At 47.0% G+C, this 9,787-nt stretch overlaps 1 non-coding gene across 1 annotated transcript; it reads left to right on the top strand.

The window, feature by feature from the left end:
* Positions 1 to 532: 532 nt before the first annotated feature.
* Trnap-cgg (transfer RNA proline (anticodon CGG)) lies at positions 533 to 606 on the top strand. Its single transcript has one exon. It is a non-coding gene; the product is annotated as a tRNA-Pro (tRNA).
* The last annotated feature ends 9,181 nt before the right edge of the window (positions 607 to 9,787 follow it).

Here is a 9,787-nt window from a genome sequence, read left to right as displayed (position 1 = left end):
GGATAAGAAACTTGCGCATTGGGAAAAAGATTGCTGACACTATGGTGGATTGTTTGAAAACTTCACTAGGGACGACTTCTTTATTCCCGGCGAGCAGACCATTGCTTTCTTTTTATACATTGTAAATATGTTTTGGTGTTTCAAATCGCAGAGTGGTACTTTGTTTAGACAGGCGCGTTTATAAATTAGTGAGGTACGCTTAAGCTTCATTTGGTTTGGTTAGCAACTTTTCTATCCAGCATTAGTTTTAATAATGCCTTAAGCAGCAGGAATATTCTCGCTAATGTAGTTTTATCCGCAGGCAGAGGTAGCAGGATCGACAGCTCAGAAGGTCTGGAGTTGATCATGACACATGCTATGCCGCAAGACAACATTTCGTTTTGATAGCATGTTTTAGTTTAGCGTTGTAAGCAGCAGATGCCCATTTTGAATCAGCTATCGGAATCAGCTAGGTCATCTGTCGGTATCTTTGCTCGCAATAAATTCAGAAGCACCTGCAAACAGCGCTCGTTCCAGATTTGGATGGATGGATGGCGGCGGGCGTTCTAGTGGTAGAACGCCCGCCTCGGTTGCGGGAGGCTGTGGGTTCGATTCCCACCGCCGCCGGGCACCCACTGGCTCAAATGGGTACAAGTGTGCCCCGGCCTGGCGTTCGGTTGCCTTCAGGGGTGATACGCTTGGGAAAGGAGCCTGCGCCCTAAATTCCCGTCGAAACCAACGTGAGCACGGAAAAAAAGTGATGTCTGCGCCGCTCCCATGGCGGTCATTTCCCATGTGGCGCCCCAAGCACCTATTGAGGTGGGGGCACCTTCGGGTTGAGGTCAAACACCCCTTTCCAAGCGTTGAGGTCCCATATTGGCCGAGCACCAGGCCGGGAGCGCGCTTGTACCTATTTTACCGGTAGGTACCCGGCGGCAGCACTTGCCTCCCACAGCCGAGGCGGATGCTCGTCCACAAGGCCGTCTGTGGTTGGACAAGAGGCGCCCAGAGACAAGTCCTGAAATCTCTATTGGGCTCTCTTTCGAGTTGTGAGACCCCACGACAGCCGAGCACCAGGCCAGGGGACACCTCTACCCATTAGAAAAACAGGTGGGTTCCCGCGGCACCAGGATTTGAGCTCGGTACCTCCCGCATACGAGGCGGATGCTCTACCACTAGGCCATCGCTGGGGTGGATGGATGGACGGATGGATGGATGCTATGAGCGTCCCCTTTGAAACGGGGTGGTGGGTTGCGCCACCAAGCTCTTGTTACAATTACCTGAACCATTCGGCCTGTCCACAGCGCCGCTAGTGTGCTGCTCGATCGACACTGTGTACACAGCCAAATTTCATTATAATTGGTTCGATTCGTTTCCAAGTCATACATTGACACTAATACAAGTGTCATTCTCAAAAGTAAATCCTCGCTAAATTTCGGAAACCTATTCGAAGAAACGTAACTTGATCGGATTGGTTGTTATTTATTTCTCACGTTTCACCGGGGTTCGAGAATTCATACGCGCGGCGGGTGTCTTCTCATTGATATTGCACAGATTGGACCCTTCCTCAAACACTGCGTACTGTGATCATCAACAAACGCCAGTGATCAGACGTTGACTACCTTATCGCACGGATCAGCTAGCTATAAAGAGAACGGTGCACCCCAACTCACAAGCGGAAATTTCTTTCATTTTTATCCGAAGACACACTGACCAGATAAATGAAAAGTAATTAGCCTCGTTCTGTCCAAGCACAATATCCGTATTTGCCTTCTGAAAGCACGACAGACGTTACGGCCTATATATTGTAGGATGCTATGAGATACATTGCAACGCAAGTCACAGTGCGGAGATGCCTATGAAGGTCGAAAAGTATCCTACCTGCAGCAGCGGGGCAATGGCGCGAACAAGTGCTTGCACCTTTCGGAGGCCCGCAACGCACAAACACTTCCCTTTTTGAACTTTCGGCTTGCTTGAGAGGCTCGTTCTCTTTCAAAAAGACTGATGCGACTCACTACGCACATCTGAAGTTTGCGCACGCAGCGCAACAATTTCCGCGGTTAGGTCACTGAAATCACTGAGACCGATCAAAGTAGACGCAATCGGCAGCGAGGATCCTTTGGGCTTCGACGAAACGCCTCCATTCTACACCCCAAACCGGAAACATGAACACAGCACCAACGAAAGAGAGAGAGCAAGGAGAAGAAAAGCTGGGAGTGGAACCAGACGAACGTCCGGTTTGCTACCCTACATGGGGGGTAACAGAAAGGGGGAACAGAAAGAGGAAAAGAGGGAGAGAGTGAGTACTGATTCCACGTGGGATGATGCACCGGGAAACTGTAAGCAGTCTCTTAAACCGGTGCACTTCAAGTAGTGTACTACTGCACGAATCCCTTTTTGTGCCAGTGATAGGTGTAGCCACGGTCTGACAAAACACGATGTCAAACAAAAAGATCATGAAATTGCTTTCCAGTGTTTACCTGGCCATTGAGGGATCAGTGGAAATTATCAAATAAAAGAGCCGCTGTTAAGGTGAATGTGGTGGCCACGTTTGTTTATTTGGACAGTGTTGCCAGCACTAGTAACGGATTCTGGAGTTGCCAATAGTACAACTGTCTGTGCATATCATGCCTCGCTTTATCGGGGTACGCACGTGCGGCCAGGCCGGTATGTCACCAATGGTGGTTTTACGGTTCCGAATTGCATCTCACGATTAGAGGACTTCAAAAAAAGTCAAATCCGCCACCGTCTGCAATAAAACAACTCAGCTTACTCCAGGTGTACGAGAATTACTGAAGCCGCGTACGCATCTGTACTGATGGATCGACTAAATTGACCAGTCCTGGCGGTGTTGGATTTATACCGACAAGAGATGTAACACTGCGATACAAAACGTCACATATCATGACGTCTACAGCTGCAGAACTCATCACTCTGCGCCGGGCCTTTCAGTTTAGGGCACATAGAGACCTGGTAAATTGGTGGCGGGTTCCGACTTGAGACCGGCTTTACACTGCATGCAGTCAGTGCTCAGATGTGGATCTCACGAACAACTTAAGTACGAAGTCGTCAAGCTTCATCAGGACGTCAAACAAAACGATCACGCAATTGTTTTCCAGTGTTTGCCTGACCATTGGGGAATAGGTGGAAATCATCACGCAGACAAAGCGGCCCGAACATCATATCAAGAGGAACACAGCGTCCCAATTATCTTTCCAGGAGAGGCGCTGCAAGGCAGCTTCGTCAATTGGCACGCACGCTGTCTTTAACAGAGTGAAACCTCCCAAATTTGAGGCGCACCAGGTTACATGAACTGATCCCTTCGCTCCAGATCCGACCTACACACGGGCTTCATCGACGTGGGGTGTCGCTTCTATACCAACTGTGGTTTGGAGTAGCCTTCACGAAGGCTTACATTATATTAATTGGAATGACTTACAGTGCTGTGTGCGGCGTCTGCAGCAGCAAAAAAAAACATCTAGCATTTATTGTGCCAGTGTCGTCGATTTTGGTCGCAAAGGCTAGCACTCTCAGTCGTATTGTGACAACTGGACGATCAGCCGTTTTACGGGCAAGCGCTACTGCATTCGCTACACCATCGCTCGTCAGCCCACGAGGCTGTCAACGCATTTTTGAGTTTCTTGAGGGCGACTGACGCGTGTGAACACTTTTGTCTTAGTGGTGCTCTCCATGCGCGTGCGCGAACTCAGAGTGTTTTGCGTTGCCCTTCTCTCTTTTTCTCTATTTTTTAGCTTTCTATTCCCCCTTTCCCGTCCCCCAGCGTAGGGTAGCCAACCAGACACATTTCTTTGCTAACATCCCTGCATTTTTCCTTTCTTCCCTCCTCCTCCTTGATGACGAGTTGCACGTCTACATTTTCCATGTCAGAACGGAAGCGAATTGTGTTCTTACGCGCAGTTGGCAAAAATGAATACACGCCGCCATTAGTTGTGCAAATGACCTTGCAGGGACACTAGCTTTTGAATCATTTAAAGGGTCTGTTATGCACCTGGTTGAGACAATCAAGTTTTATTACATCTATTAAGCCCTATACACACCAGCCACCGGCGTTAAAACGCTGCTGCGGCAGGGCGGCCACACCAACTGGCGGCGAGCTGCTGCGGCAGTCGCGTGACAGCATGAAAATCTCGCCTGCTCTCTTTTACTCTGCATGTAGGTGCGAGATTTCGCGTGCGTTTTCCTTTGTCTGCTGACAGATCGGCGCTGTGCTTACGTTCTTCGTCCTTCGTTCTTAACGCGAGTCATGTCTTATGGCTCGTCGTTGACGATGTCGTTGCCCCTGATCATAATCATGTTGGTGTGCTCTCTACTGTTGCAGCGTCTCCGCGTTCAAAAGACAAGGAGAATTAGGTGCTGGGTGTTGAAACCTTTCCATCGAGACGTCTAGGTATACACTTATCATAGCAAAACACAATCGCAAACCATGACAATCAAGCGCGAACGAGACCAAAACAAGCTCGAGCGATAGCTGACACGACTAGACGATGGTACGAAACGAGCGGCCCGGCTGGCGCCAGATACGAGTACGAATCGAGCGGTCGGGCGGGTCCGCATGACACCAGTTTCCCACGCGCACGTCACTGAAGGGGCCGCTCTCATTGGTCTCTGGCGTTCGCGGCTAGCTTGCTGCCGCCGAAAGTCGTGATAAGTTGCTCCAGCACCTAGCTTCCACGGCGCGCGTATCGCTACCGGCGGCGCGCCGCGCGCGTTTTTCCGCTAGTGTGTACGCTCCTTTACCTTCGAGCATATTGCCCATCTCTACTTGATATTTTCTCTCTCTATTAAAGCATGCATACGACAATATCGTAAAATGTCCTTGACTGTGATGACCCATGCTCCATTGCTTCCTTTCCGTCTGCCTGAGTGCCATAACATAACACAACATAACACACACATTACTTGGGATCTTCAGGGTCCGTCTTGTCGTACAGAACCGTATACGTGTAATTTTTCGTTGTATGTACACGTCTTATGTCATCAATACATAATTTCGGAAATTTCCTCAGCCGCCCCATCAGCTTTCCATAGCCACATTGCACGTGTATGTAAGCATTCAATACCATGTATACAATGGGCCGATTTGTTTATGCGCAATAGTGTTTGCTGGTGGTCCATGTAATTATATATTAGTGATATCGTATGGACTCGGACATATCGGTGAAATCCTGCCGTCTATGTATTGCTGATTTTTTTTTTTTTGTATCGTGTGATCATTGCAATTGAGAATGTTCGTATCGTCTTTCGTTGAGAGAAACTTTTCCTAAGTACCTAATGAATAGCATCAATATTGTTTGATGCCTGTGCATTAATCAAGCATAGGAGGCCGAGAGCCAGTATATGATGGTCCAATTTAAACAGTCGCGTACGCGAGTTCTGGATAGATTCGCCTTGTTTCCATTAGGTGACATTTTTGTCGGCGTGAGACGCCCACCATGCACAAGCGAGAACAGGAGCACTCCCTATACATGATATCATGAACGCCAGAGGCGCTCTCGCCTTTATTCATATGGGTAGAGCTTTATTCATATGGGTAGAAGAAAAGGGTGCTCATATTGGCCGCCGCTTCGGAGGCAACGACCTCGTATTTATCCTACGTTCAATGAAGGCCTAGCTGCTTTCAATTCATTCAGGTCCGGTGCGCATGGAAAAGCTCATATGCGGATGCGGTAATAACTTGCGCCTTTCGGACATCTCGCTCCATAACGCCGCGGCAATAACCCCTCCCTTCTCTCGGCCTCTAGAATACAAGCGCAGAAACTGGAAAATAATTTTTCATACAACATTTTTACTTGTCTGCACACAAACTAAGGGCGCCATGTCTTTATAATATACAGCGGCCCGTTATATTGGCTTTTCGTAGAATCCCCAAGTGGCACAAGTTAAGAAGGGTATTACATGTCTGAACGAACTCAGCGGGTTATAATAAACAGTAGTCCGTCCACCAGCACCAGTTCTGCGTTATACTAGTCTTAAGAATCGGTCGAGCGACGTTTGATTTTGTTGATATATATCAATGCGATTATGCTCTGTCAACATAGCAAAATAACGGGATAAGGAAAACAAGGAAAGGCCGTTAGGTTAACCCGATGGACGTTCTTCTGGCTACGCTGCACCAGGGAAGGAGGATGAGGGATTCAGAGAAAGAAGTTTACGGCAAAGGCAGAAGGAAAGGTAGTTCTCGGTCGCAGTAGTTGACACAAAGTCCTCTCAGGTCTATTGAATTTAGGAAAGTCGTTAGAGCGTGCGTAGCTTTCTGCGTTCGTGGCGGCTTATGTCATTCCACCCGTATGTTTGACTTTGCAAATGGTCGTCCGCTCAGTGGGCTGAGCGAGTTCTCAGGAGAGTGACGTTGAAAGTTGGAAGCAGATGCAGTCGCAGAAGAGTTGATCTCTTCACAGGCGTAGTCGGCAGGGAAACAGTTCGAATTTGCCAAGGTTAACCGCCGTCGTAGGCGACACAGCAGTGAAATATCGCAACAGGATAGGAGTGATAAGAATTGCAGTTGCATTGACGAATAAAACATGAACAAACCACGGTTGGAATTCTCCGAAGTATTCTAAATTGCGAGCGTGGTGCGGCGGAGAATTGGGCGCAGTGGCTTAGTTGTGTTTCACCTTTGTAACGGGATAAGCATGAACTGTGCGTTGTGGCCGGGTTGGGCAGCTTCATCGAAAAATAGGTTGCTGAAAACACCGAAATGACCTGGCAGTCGTAGGAAAATATGTCCAACGAACAATAGCTGTTCGTTGTGCTTGAAATCAACTGCTCATTATTCCCATGGTGCAATGCCACTTGCAGGCTTTGAAGGGATCTTTTGGGATCACAGATCACTCGTCTACACGGCGATTCCTGCTCAACATAGTCAACAGCGCCTAGAAGAGATGCAAGGATTGACCCTGTGGACTATGTCATTAGTGATGTTCGGAATTTGGCTGTGACCGGAATGGCCAAAATGATCACAGCGACATCCAAATGCGAGAAGTGGCCAAACCGTCCTCGTAAATATAAATACAGGTCATATATACTTCGTGCAAACGCGATAAAGCAAGCCGCTTTAGTACCGTTTATGACATATTGGTCTTTTTTGCAACCTTTGGGATATGGAGGTTTATTTTAGGCCTTTGCGTGCATCGCAAGAGAGATGGTGATCGTGGAGCAGGTGCGACGGTCTTTGGAAGATAAGTTTAATCCATTAGGTACCAGCGTGACCATGTATACGTACATATGGTCACGCAGATGTGGACGAAGCCGTTCAATTCATACAAGCCCAAAATACCGGGCCTAACTTGCTCCAACGTGCCTTTCAAGAGCTTAGGATACAGCTGGCAGACGACAGGTGGCAGGAGTTGTTTATGTTTATTTGGGAGCTGCTCAAAAAGTGCGGGAAATAGAGGTTTGCAGATCGGCACGTCGAGAAGCAACACTGCTGTGGGTAAGCGTTTTTTTTTTTTTTTTTCACGGTATTCCACAAATTTTATTGTGGCCATAAGCAACGGTTGGGCGCTTATTCGCAGCACAGGGTTCCTAAATCAATCTGTGGGTAAGCGTTTTTCACAGTTTTTTCTCACGGTATTCATTTAAGCAATAGCGTGATCCACATGTCTCTGTATACATCATGCAGTATGCGACTTCCGGTGATAATTTGTCAGAGATTAGTGTTCGTTTACTTTGTGTACGAGCGTGTTATTGTACGCGTTGCCATATGGTCACGCTGGGCCTTTGGGCTCCCTATATTGTCCAACGCCAGTGCCATGGGTACGAAGAGCACGCGCTTTCCGACTTGAACTTGAATTACTGAGGCAAATAGCTCAAAGCTAAAAAAAATCGCGGATATGCGATGCGGATATGCGATGATATGCGGATATGCGATGAAGTGGATATGCGTTGTTGCCAATCTTTTTCCGCCTGTGTGAGATATAGTGGATGTACAACAGCGAAGATTGGCAACAACGCAAATGTAAGCGTCATCTTTTCAGCGCCAAACAAGCTGTCCAACTTGTGCAAGGCCAGCTATTGTGGTTCTGGAAAACCCAGTTGCCAGACAAAGCACAAGGAAAGCCATGTTCGTGTGAGAACAATATCGTGTACGAACTACCCTTGTCGTGTGGGAAAAAATACATTGGCCAAACGGGAAGGTGTATAAATGATAGACTGCGTGAACACGCAAATAACGTGCGAACTGGAGGAGTGGGCCATGTGACTTTTCACTGCAGAAAGCATGGGTGCAGTCCCATTTATAAGCAGTGCACAGCGATAGGAAGAAGCCCAATGCAAACAACACGTGAGATCATTGAAGCGGCGAAGATCGCTAGTTTGGGGAATGCTTGTGTTAGCGCGCCTTCAATTGATCTTTCAAAAAAAAAGAATTAGATTTTTTAAACAAGGTACAGAGGGTGGCGTGATGAAGATAGCATCCCAATCTGTCGCTACAAAAAAAACATTTTTCAGCTTTTTTTTTCACCTTTTTCATCTTCGATCTCATCTTTTCCATTACACATCTCACGTCGCCGTCATGTGTTCAAAACCAGTACTTATGCGCTTGCGTGCGCTGCTATCTGTTAACTATATATGTGTGAAGTGCTTCGTAGAATAAAAATTGTTGGAAGTTAGCGCTGTGTGCGCGTCGTCTATCCGTGCCACGTCCTTTTTCATGCGCTATTAAGTATAAGATAATTTGCACTTTTTGTCACGCCTGTTACTCACATATAGCTATTCCTATGAAGCCAAGCTCGAATCGAATTGAGTGATTTGGTCGGATACACAGCACCAACGGCAGAGAATTGGAATAGGAGCTAAACGAAACTTTGTTAGACGTGGTTCCATAAACTATTCTTCGGTGATTCAGTTATGTCTCAGCGAAAGCCCATAAGCTTCAGGCTATCGTGCAACTTGTAGGGATACGGCCATAAAATAAATACTTTTCCGTTAGCGGTATAGTCGACGCCATGGACATAGCAAATTGTTGATCCTGACGATGCTTTGTACAGAAGCCGATAATTCCCCAGCACACCAGCTCTCCCCTTCTCACGAAAAGAAATTCAAATAGGAATTTGCGATTTGCCCCTCATTTTCCCTTATTCTCTTAATAACGCGCTGCACGCGCCTCGCATTGACGCCCACTTAATTCTATTAGGCACGTCGCAACTGTTTCAGGAGAGCCGTCAAAGTGGAATGGATTTTCTTAATAGGTTTAGGGGCGTCATATGAAAGAGATCCTTTTGCTCCTCATTTTCTTCATTTATTTCTGCATTTTTTTCTGAGTAAAGGTGGCTGAACCCTAGCAAGGAAGAACAAAAAATTGCACGCGTGATCACGTACTTCGAGTGCTTGGAAAGGAAAAAAAATGAATAAGTACTGTGACCAGGAGAGTTAATATAGGTAGCGACAGAAGATAGCGTGTTGCTTGGAATTTTCTCTTAGGGAGAGTGATGCAGAGACGATACCCAGAAACAAATTCCTTCCTTTCTGCTTCCTCGATAAATTCTATCAAGGGTGGAGAATAATTTTTCGTATCCCACCCGCGTGCCATTGTTTCTTCATTCTTTCGGAGCTGTAACTTTGCAGAAGACTTTGATAGATCTAATCGTTCACGGCGGCACATTCTTTTGTGAATCTGAACTAATAAATCAGGAATGTTTCTAGGAGTCAAGTGAAATGGTCGGCGTGAAAAACTGTCAAAAGTCGTGCGCAGTTTGGTTTATTACTGAAATAATTGTCACATGTTCCCAAATGGGTGTAATGGCGTAATGTATGGTCTTTATACGACTCAATGGCCAGATTATTGAGA

Source organism: Dermacentor silvarum, chromosome 8, assembly GCF_013339745.2.
Source record: "Dermacentor silvarum isolate Dsil-2018 chromosome 8, BIME_Dsil_1.4, whole genome shotgun sequence".
Taxonomy (NCBI): Eukaryota; Metazoa; Arthropoda; class Arachnida; order Ixodida; family Ixodidae; genus Dermacentor; species Dermacentor silvarum.
This window is presented reverse-complemented; position numbering and strand designations above follow the sequence as displayed.